Source organism: Myotis davidii, unplaced genomic scaffold (assembly GCF_000327345.1).
Source record: "Myotis davidii unplaced genomic scaffold, ASM32734v1 scaffold1193, whole genome shotgun sequence".
NCBI classification, from domain to species: domain Eukaryota; kingdom Metazoa; phylum Chordata; class Mammalia; order Chiroptera; family Vespertilionidae; genus Myotis; species Myotis davidii.
The window spans coordinates 89,104-100,557 of record NW_006284331.1 but is presented as its reverse complement, the minus strand read 5'-3'; the positions used below and the strand labels follow the sequence as shown (position 1 = coordinate 100,557).

General features: G+C 38.8%; 1 protein-coding gene across 1 annotated transcript in view; it reads right to left on the bottom strand.

Annotated features, from left to right (window-relative positions):
* The window catches only part of LRRC7 (leucine rich repeat containing 7), a 380,912-nt gene extending 370,056 nt beyond the window's left edge, over positions 1–10,856 (bottom strand). Inside the window, exon 1 of the mRNA XM_006754436.1 lies at positions 10,765–10,856. The gene's annotated coding sequence lies outside the window, so the exon portion shown is untranslated. The remainder of the gene's footprint in view (positions 1–10,764) is intronic.
* Positions 10,857–11,454: the final 598 nt, after the last annotated feature.

Below are 11,454 nucleotides of genomic sequence, written 5' to 3'. Positions count from 1 at the left end.
ATGGCTTGAGAGCAGTGGTTCTCAACCTTCCTAATGCCGCGACCCTTTAATACAGTTCTTCATGTGGTAGTGACCCCCAATTTCATTGTTTCAATTGAACATAATTAAAGCATAGTGATCAATCACAAAAACAATATGTAATTATATATGTGTTTTCCGATGGTCTTAGGTGACCCCTGTGAAAGGGTCGTTCGACCCCCAAAGGGGTCGCGACCCACAGGTTGAGAACCGCTGCTCTGGAGCCTGACTGGGACCACTTGATTTGGCCGCCAAGGCCTCAGCTGTATAGCAGCAGGCCACAGAGGGTGAGGCGAGATGGATTAAATTTTAGGAAGACCATGGTAGCTGTGCACTTGAGCTACATCCTCCAATATCAGTTTTATCAGTAATATATATAAATGGGAAAAAAGTAGATTTGGATGACTCAAGTAATGATTGAAGAAGTTTCTGATGGGACCCATGCATATGGCCATGGGCTCTCAGCTTCAGTAAGTGGGTCATGCAGGATTTGACTTGAGGATTAATGGGGGCTCACAGAAGATTTACTCCCAAGCAAGTGGTTGTTTGGGGGCAGATGGGACTGTTTTATCAACACTGCCTTGATCCTGCTGACCTTCGCAGATTCTGGCCACAGTGTTTGAATTACTGCTATCTGATCTTGAGCTTTGGGCTGGATAATCACACAAGCACTGTCCCAGGCTTTATAATTCAGGAATCTTGCATTGTGGATGTGCCCACAGAAGGGTGGTGAATTTGATTAATAAACAAATGAAAAATAATAGAGAGCCCTTAGAATGAAGAGAATCTTCGCTCTCTTAGGTGAAATTGAAAAAGGTGACAAAGTCATTGAAATTATTTTATACCTAAAGACTATGCAAAGAAATAACAAAGACTGTTTGGAGCACTTGGCCTTTAAGAACTGAGTTTATGTAAGGTTTCCAGAATGAACTGGAGTAGTGTTAAAAGAAGCATGCTACAATTTTATTACCAGAAAAGAAGAAGTAGAAAAATAAAAAAAATAAAATAAAGGAAAACTGGCTGCTTTTCTTTGGAGGAAAAGAGAGATTTCCTTAGGAGAAATCTTGATATTTTATGGGATATGAAATAGAAATTGAATCTTCAAGGTGAAGAGAAACATATGTGAAAAAGGAAAGAACAGCCCCAGCTCTGACTAATTTTAAAGAGGCAAGTAGAAAAGCAAGAGATGTGTCAGTATTACCAAGCCAAACAATTGTGACTGGTACCTAAAGAAATCCAACCAAAGCAGAGACAAAATTTCAGAGCCCAAGCTAGAATGAATCTCCAAGAAAGGACAGAGTCAGAGAAACTACTGATGATGTGGCCTTTTAAAGCTGTGTTTCAGGAGTTCAGTGCAATAGCAGTGAGGAACTATAACTTGAAGAATGGGGACACTATACCAAGTGTCTAGAAAATTTGGACAAATCTATGGTCAGAAGGCAGAACACCACCAAATATATTTAAAGAATTCTTAGGTGAGTTTCAAAATACTAAAATCACTAGAGGTGAAGGTACAGGTATTACCTTGCTGTTAAGATTCTAGAAATTTATAGAATTAGCATTTTTTAATTAAAAAATAGATTTTTATTGATTTTAGAGAGGAAGGGAGAGGAAAAGAGAGATAGAAATATCAATAAAGACAGAGGATCATTCATCAATTGCCTCCTGCAAGCCCCACACCAGGGATCGAGCCCACAACCCGGGCATGTCCCCTGACTGAGAATCGAACTGTGACCTCCTAGTTCATAGGTTGATGTTCAAATACTGAGCCATGCTGGCTGGACTAGAACTTGAATTTTAAAAAAGAAGAAACATAATGTGCCTAATTCTGTAAAAAAGATAGAGTAAAAAGAAATTCTACTCAAGGCCTGCCTGGGATAGTCCAATGTTGAGGAAAGAAAATTTCTTGAAAGAGCAGACACATCTTCATTAGGTCCCTGAAGGCACACATTTCTAAGCTAACAACAGCTCTTTTGGGGGTCAGGAGCACGAGGAGGTTAATTCTCCATATTAGAAAGATAAGAATGACAGCAATGCACCTGGTGATGGCTACTAGGGCTCCAGAAACAGACACCTGCTTACCTCACTTGTTAGAAGCCATGCCATTAGACAGGCTCACATTCAGTCCATCACTGGCACTCAAAGGGGAAAAATTTCTGACCCCTTGTACTGCTAATGCTATTCTGGTCTGCTTTGTTCTTCTGGCACTGCTGGGCTCTTGGCTCAGACCCTACTGGTGCCCGCCGCCAGGGAGGGAAGGTACTTTTTTGAGCTCCCTAATGTTACCTTTAGGGAAGGCACAGAAGCCACTGAGTCTGGGCCTCATTATGCCATTGGATGGAAGGTATAAAGACACAGGGTTTTACTGTTGCCACCGTTAATACCAGATAGTTCTGGCTGCCAGGGACAGCAGGGCTAGGATGGCCTGGGGCCTCACTGTTCTGCTGCTGCAGGTGGATTGAGAGAACAGGTTTTTCTTGTGTTTTTTTTTTTATACTGTAATGATAATTATGATTATGATGTCTTTTGACAATGTGATGTAGGTTTCTCTGGCACCCAGTCCAGGGATATATGGAAGGTGAAAAGAAAACCCAAGGGACACATTACATTGTCTTTCCCCCAGTTTGGAAATCTCAGCCAGTTTGTCTTCATTTTTTAAGCTTTCAGAGGCTGTTATATCATGGTCTGTTGAATAATTTCTAGGGTGTTTAATTGAATTTTGAAGGGAGGAACAGGAAAGATGAGACCATGGTATCTGTTTCATTCCCTGTCTCCCTCTCTCCTTTTCTCTCTTTGTCTCTGTTTTTCTTTCCTTGCTTTCTCTCTTTTTTGTATTTTCTCTCCCCAACCCCATCCCCCCCTTTCTTATTCTTAAGCTGGTGCACTTTTATTTTTAAAGTAAAGTAATTGATTTCTTCATTCATTCTGAAATATTTGTTAAACATCTCCTAACTCCAGGCACTATGCTGTGTGTTGTTGACATAATGGTAAATGAAAGATACCTTGCTCTTCAAAGAGCAGATAGTGTAATTCTAAAATGTTTGTCTGGATGTATTTGGGTGTGGCCCTCATTTAACTGATAAGTAGAGTACACTATAAGACATTTCAATATATAGTCAGATATTTTCATAACTTTGAAAAGTATATTCAATTATCTCTTTGATTATTTTTTCCCCCTTTAACTTGCTCTGATTTCTTTCTTAGGACAGTTTATAATTCTTAGGTTGTATTTTTATATTTTATTTCTTTTGTCATTATGTCTCTTCATATTTATTTGTGGGTCATGCTTTCTTTGTATTCATGGACTTCAACTATTTGCTCCTCCAATTCCTGGAATGTTTGCAGTGTTAGTTATTTTATTGACTCCAGTGGAGATTTCAAGTCTGCTCTTCATGTTTAGTTTTTTGGTTTTTTTTGTAATTCCTTTCCTCATCAATGTTCATTTTTAATTCTCCCTTTTTCTTTCTGAAAAAAATTAGTTTTTCCCCATATTGTTTATTTTGCAGCTACTTCCTAGAGTACTTATCTTCTTGTGATTATTGAAAAGTTTTAACAGCTTTGTAATTTTCTCTAATTACTGCATTTATTGATTTCCAACCATATACTGTTCTTTTCTAGGATAGTTTTTTTTGTTCTCTGGTCACATAACATTATATATATATATTCTATGTTCCTATCACTGAATTAAAAGAACACCCATGTGGTTGTAATACAAAAGGCAAGGGAATAAAGTGTGAGATGAAAGTGAGGGGTGGGTAAAAGCCAAACTATGCAAAGTCCTATAAACTAAGTAAGACTTTTGTCTTTCTTGAATGAGCAATGACTAGAGAATCATTTTAAGAAGAAAGTGTTCAGAACAATACATAGGAAGGCCACTTAGAGGAGTATCTGGTAGAATCTTTGATCTCCACAGAGGAGATGATTTGTGAATAGCCTCAAAACATACTCAGAAGGTGGAATTACAGGCCTTGAAATTATAGTGAATGTTAGAGGAAAAAGGAGAAAAGGGTATGAAAGATGGCTTCCAAATTTATGTTCTTTGAACCGAAATGGTTAAGAGCGCCTAACACTCACTCCAAATACACTGGAAGAAGCTACAGTTTTGGGGGAAAGATCATGGACTTGGTGAGTTTCAGGCATAGGCCAAATATCCAAGGGACTATGTTAAGTAGACATTTGTATATATAGAGAGATGCATGGGTTGGAGGTATTATTTTGTGAGTCATCTGATTACAGGAATAACATACTGTGGGTGTAATGAAACTGTCTATGGAGAGAGAATATTTAGAAGAAGACTTCAGTTTTCAGAAATTCTAGTATATAGTGACTGGAAAGAGAAAGTTGCACATGCAAAAGAATAACCAGAGAGACAGAGAAAAACCAGGGCAAGTATTGTATTATGGTAATCAAAGCATTAAGGATTTCGAAAAAGAAGAAATGATCAACAGTATTAATTTTGGTTAAGAAGTTAACTAAGAAGAACATTGAAAAAAAAATGCCTGAAGGATTTAGTAAGTGGTAGCCAGAATTCTAAGATGGCCCCATGATCATCGCCCCCTTACCCCCGAAGTGATCAAGCCCTATGTAATCCTTTTCCCTTGGATTGGCAGGACCTGTGACTTGCTTTTAGCCAACAGAATATGGAAAAGATGATGGTGTAGTTAAGGTTCCAAATCAGTTGACTGAGAATTAATTAAAAGTAAATGATCTTTAGTGAGCCTGGCTTAATCAGGTAAAATCCTTTAAAAGAGGACAGGGCCTCCTTGAAGAGAGTCTCCTTGCTTGCTCCATGGAGTGAGCAGTCATGTGGAGAACGTACATGTAAGCAAGGACTGCAGGAGGCTCTAAAACCTAAAGGTGGCCTCCAGCTAGAAGTCAGCATAAAGCAAGGCTCCTGGTCATAAACTATAAGGAAACAAGTTCTGCTAACAGCTTAAGTAAGCTTGAAAGGTGATTCTTCCTGAGTTGAGCTTCTGAGGAGACTTCAGCCAGGTATGATCCCTGAGGCAGGGAACCAGGCTAAGCCCTACTTGGACTTAGATATAATTCACATGAAATAATTGGTTAAGAACTTGTGTTGATTTAAAAATATTGTAAATGAGCATAAAATATTATGAAAGAAGGCAGTTTGAATCATGACACTTAGTAAAAAACCTTACTGTGTGCACCATTGCTAAATGCAAGAGGGCTCTTCTTAAATCTGGAGGACCCTCTGTCTGCATTAAATTCTATTCCTTTACTCTCACTAAAAGGGAGCCACTACCATTTCTATTTCTATAGTGATTTTTAAGGTGACAGTTTTCCATGGGAGTTGACCAACAAGTCTTTGTCTATATTCCGTACTGAATATGTAGAATGACTAGGAAAGAACTATGCCATTGTGTGAGGCAATTTACTATCTAACACGCATTTTTATTGAATACTGCTTTAAGAATTTCAGCTTTATGTCATTTGTTTAAGACCTATACTCCTTTCCATGCATTATTGTTTCTAAAAATAATGGTAGTAATTTCTATGGATTTTAATTTCTGCAACCAGAAACATGGTTTATTATCCTCATACAGTTTGAAATAATAACAATAATAACAAGTGTAGAGAAAGAGAGGAAAGGAAAAAAAAAAACTTGCTATCCCAGGTTCTATACTAAGTAGTTAATATACATATCTCCCTAATTCTCAAAACAATCCTATAAGGGAGGGTCTATCATTTTTCTCATTTTTCAAATAAGTAAACTGAGTCTTAGATTTAAAAAAACCACGGAAGAGAGAACCAAGATGGCAGCATAGGTAAACGCCTGTACTTGCTGCCTCCCACAACCACAACAAAATTACAACTAAAATACAGGACAACCATCATCAAGAACTGCCTGAAAGCTGGCTGAATGGAAGTCCTACAATTAGAGAGGTAAAGAAGAAGGCACACTGACACTGGTAGCAGGCATGGAGGCAGAAGGGGCTGGACGTGTATTCATGTGGGCTGCCTTTTTAATTGGGAGGGAGATAGCCTCTGTGTAGACCACCCGGGAGGAGCAAGAGGTCCCAGCCCGACACCAGATGCCCAACACAGGGTCCCAGAGCTGGGAAAAAAAGTTCCTGTAATTGGCTATAAAAACCAGTGTGGATTGGGGCTCAGTGACACAGAGGCTGCTGGAGACCCAGCTATTTCTCTTAAAAGGCCAGTGCATGAACTGAACTTACCAGGTCTCACTTCCTCTAAGCTCCAGCACCAGGATGAGGTTCTGGGGAACACAGACACATACGAGGAACTGGATTATCTGGCATCAGGTCAGAAACTCGGGGGTGGATTTCTCCGAGACAGAGGTGCTTGCAGGGATCATTGCTCCTGTTCTGGGACCTCCCTGGCAGCCATTTCTGTTTGTTCCACCCTGGTGATTCCCTGAGACCCTGCCCCATCCAAATTGCAGCCCCCCAACCTGTGTGCAGAGGTTTTTGCATATGAATTGCCTGTCCTTGCTCAGGGTAAAACAAGCTTCAGCTGGATCAGGGAGCCCCAGTCCTATCAATAAACGGCCCAAGACCCAGCACCAGCCTGCCTTGTTTCAAAGCTGAGCCTCATCTGGGTACTTCCAAACCCAATACAAATAGGAGGAATCTGCAGATCTCTCTGTACCTCCTGCTGGGTGGCTCCAGGCAGTGGCTGACTTTGTACCTCCCTGGAGACCCAAGAGCCAGTGACCCAGTGGTCAGTGTCAGACCATACCAGGGGCAGAGTCAGTGAACACCAAAGACCCATAGAAACAAGTACTGCTCCTAGAGGTGTCTTTTGCACAGCAGCTCTCCCACTGCAGTTGCAGCTGGTCCCCACAGCAAATTGGCCTGGAGGTCCATTCCTCCCAGTGACATCAACAGCAATCAAGGTTCAACTACAACAAGACCGTACTCACAGCCCACAAAGGGGTGCACCTAAAGCTCCCAGTTCAGGTGACTGGGGAGGCTGAGCCATTACACAAGGCCACTATACCAACTCAAGGAGTCATAGAAGCTTTACTGAATACACAGAAACAAACACAAGGAAGCAGCCAAAATGCAGAGATAGGGAGGCATATCACAAATGAAAGAAATGGAAGAGAGGAGACTACTGGATATAGAGTTCAAAATCATGGTTATAAGGTTACTCAAGAATCTTCCAGAAACCTCCAATGGACTTAGTGAGACTTTCATAGATCTTAGTGAGAATGCCAAAATAATGGAAAAGGACCAGTCAGAAATAAAGCATACACTGACTGAAATGAAGAATAATGTACAGGGATTGAACAGTACAGTAGAGGATTCCAAGAATCAAATCAATGATTTGAAATATGAGGAAGCAAAAAACACCCAACCAGAAGAGAAAAAAAAATCCAAATATATGAAGATAGTGTAAGTAGTCTCTGGGACAACTTCAAGTGTACCAACATCTGAATTATGGGAGTGCCAGGAGAAAAGAGAGAGCAAGATATTGAAAACCTATCTATGTAATAGATGAATATGCAAATTAGCCTAGACGCTGTAACATCACAACCAACACCAGGGACCTGAGGCTGTATGGTGCCTGGACAGGACGAAAGATCTCAGGCTGTGCCTCCAGCCTGGCAGGGCTTGATGAGGGACCTCAGGCCATGCCCCCCTCACCCCAGTGCCAGAGGACCTGAGGCTGCACCCTCCCACCCCCTACCCAGTGGGGCTTGATGGGGGACCTGAGACTGCACCTCCCCACCCAGAGGGGCTTGACAGGGGTGGGGCCGGCTGGGTCTGGGTCTCACACAATGGGGGTGGGGCCGGCCAGGTCTGGGTCTCCTGGGTTTTTGAAGCATGTGCAGGTGGTGGGCGGGGACTTGACTCTAGGTCCCGTGGCGCACCCCAGACTCTGACAGGATGGAGATTTTCATATACATTTTACTAATTTTCTTTCATCTCTAACACTTCAATTATAGAGAAAGAGCAAATAGCAATATTAAAATATTTCCTATAATTAATTCCCTTTTAATGTGCATGAAGCTATTTAGAATGGAAGGTCAGATAAAGAGCTTCACAGACAAGAAAAAGCTAAAGTTCATCACCACCAAGCCTGTATTATATGAAATGCTGAAGGGTATTCTTTAAGAAGAGGAAGAAAAGGAAAAGATAAAAAATATGAACCAAAAAATGGCAACAAATACATATCTATCAAAAATTGCATCTAAAAATAAAATAAAAAAATAAGAAATCTAATGAACAGAATAAATTGGTGAATAAAATAGAATCAGAGGCATGGAAATGGAACAGACTAAGGATTCTCAGAAGGAAAGGAGGAGGGGGAGTTGGGAAAAGATTAAACAAATATCATATATACATATATGCCTTAACTATGGACACAGACAATAGGGTGGGGAAGTCCTGGGGCAGGGGGCATGAACTGGGTGAAGGGGGGCAATGGGGAAAAAAAAGAGGGACATCTGTAATAATCTCAACAATAAAGATGAAAGACAAAAAATACTGAGAGTCCTGTAGCTGTCACATTAAGTGTCACATACAGAATAAAGTCTACTGTGTGACCCTAAAGTTAATGTCTTAGTTCTAATATGATATGCTGCTTCTATTCTTAAAGAAGGCTTCTTTCTAAGGACTTCAATCCTGTCCTATAACAGGACAAGAACTGTTCATTATATTAACAAGGGATACTTAAGACCTCTCTGGAAGAGAACAATATTTTATAATTTCTCATTTCTCATTATATCATTCCATGTTCTATAACATAGTCAACCCACAGTGTTCCTATAGTGTTAGTTCAAAAATGGCATGACTGCCGCAATCCAATTGATGAGGTCTTTCTTGTTATAACACATGCATCAGTTATATTACGTACCTTATATTTGATAACAATAAGACTTAACTCTGACATATGCCTATATTAACTCTGAAATATCTCTATAATCATTAGTCTTTTGCATCCATGATGATTTAATATCATCTGCAGCCAGGTATTTGACCAAGGCTAGTGGTTTTCAAACTTGAGCTTGCATCCAAATCTCATGTCGGGCTCCCTTCAAAACACACAGATTACCGAACCGGACTCTCAGAGGTTTTGATTCAGTAGATGTGGGTTGCAGCCCTTAAAATGTGCATTTCTAACAAGTTCCCAGATGCTGCTGCTGGTCTGGAAACCACACTATTAAGAATGGCTGGCCCATGTCAGGTTTCAAAAAACTTTTTCTGTAAATAATCAGGTAAATATTTTTGACTTTGTGGGCCAGGCAGTCTGTGTCACAAGTACTGAACTCTTCCTTTGTAGTGCAAAAGCAGCCATACACAATACCTAAGTAAATAGGAGATGGCTGTGTTTCAGTAAGATTTTATTTATAGAACAGGTATCAGGCTGGATTTATTCAATAGATCAGTTGATCAACCTCTGGCCTAGACCAACTCAGTACAAGAGGCTTGAAAACTTACTTTGTATATGTTAAATAGTAACTCTATAAGAATCAATACAGACTTAATTACAAAAATCCCTTCTAAATTTTTAAAGAAAATCTGTAGAACTATACCAGATACTAAGTTGATTGTGATAAACTAGCATAAAGGAAAAACCCCAAGGCTTTCTTATGTACCCAATAAAAGATGCAAGACCCTACATCTTATAGTTTTTGTTTTAAGATACCCATGAACTCAATCTTCATTTTGAAATTTTAGTTTTAATTAGATATTGTTTCTAGTGTTAAAGCTAAATCTACCAATTAAAACTAACATTACACTGAATGATATAAACACCAACCAAATTAGGATGTCCATTGACATTATAATAAAACAGAACAAAGCAGAAACACTCAACTTGCCATGAATGTGCCAGATTTAATGTACTTGGTCTTTACTTGGAATAGTGTACTTCAAACTAATTTAAAATGCCAGTGTATTCTTAAAAGTCTACTAAACTGTACCTGCCAATGAACCCACTGCAATAGCTCTATCCTTATAAAATGTAAGTTCCTGGAAAAGGGCAGAATTGAGATAAATGTTATCATGATGGAATGTGATTTACTTCCCTGAAAATAATTATATTCAAATACCATGAATGAAGTTAGTACTAAGGGTCATTTTAGAAACTTAAAATGCAAATAACACGTCAATCATTTCAAAAAATGCTAATGACTACAAATATTTAAATTAAACCTCTCCTGACAAGTATATACATTAATATGCAATAATATGAAGATAGAATAAAATGAGTTTATGGTGAGATACACACCTTCTATCTTCCAAAATATTTCCCTAAATGGGATTAAATAAAATATTTTTCTCTGTTAAATGGGCTTATATTTACCACTAGATATTTATTCTTTAGTCTAATGCAGTGGTTTTCATAGTCCTCAGGTGTTTTGTTTTGTTGTTTTTTTTTAAATGTTGAAAAAGCATAGTGGTCAAAGGAAACTAGAGGATGTTAATTTTAAACACATTTCAAAATGATTTTTAACTTCAAGACTCATTAATATTCATGACATGACTATCTAAGAAAAATGTGGTGGATTGTGCAGCCTTTTCCAATCTCTTTGGAAACCCAATTATCAGTACAGCATCTTAACAATGGTCTTTTAGGGTCTGAATCCATGTACTGTATGGTAATATTTATTTAAAAAATAAATTCAATTTGGTTCAATAAATACTTATTAAGTACCTCTATTTTTAAAAATTATTTAAAGGTTAACCCTTTAGTTTTACAATGCTACTCACCAAAATCTATCTACAGTATAGTTAATCCTATTAAAATACTTACACTCCTCTTCAGGCCTCTTCCGAAGTGCTGCACGAACTTCTTTACAAGGACTTCTCTGATACTGTGGGGGATTCCTTCCCCTTAGTAGGCTCTCCATCCTATAAAAAAGAATCAAAAAGTATATTAATATAGAAATCTTGATAAATTTTGAGAAGATAAATGGTTTAAATCAAGAGTCAAGACTTCAAGTATCTACACAGGCTTGTTAGACAACATCATTGAGTATGTAGCAAGGAATAATATAATAGGGAGTGGCAAAGACTGTGGTAAACTGAAAAGTGCTTGACTTTTCCAAGACATTCCAATTTAAAAAATGTAAAAATACCATGTGGACACTGATATGCAATTCTCAGATTAGAGACTGATATGGACTGAATGTTTGTGCCCTCAATCCCAGATTCATGTTAAACCCCTAAGCCCCAATGTGATGGTATTTGGAGGTGGGACCATTGCGAGATAATTAAGTTTAGATGGACATCATGATAGAATTAGTGTCCTTAGAGGAACAGAAAGAGAGGCCAGAGGTTGGCGTCTCTCTCTTTCTCTGTCTCTCTCTCTCTCTCTCTCTTCCAGAATGAAACCCTCTTGACTCCTCAAGTCCTTGATGAAACCTACTTTCTTAGAATTCTTGTAACACTAAAGGCCAATACCACATAATTTAGTACTTTATTAATTATTTTATACTAGAGA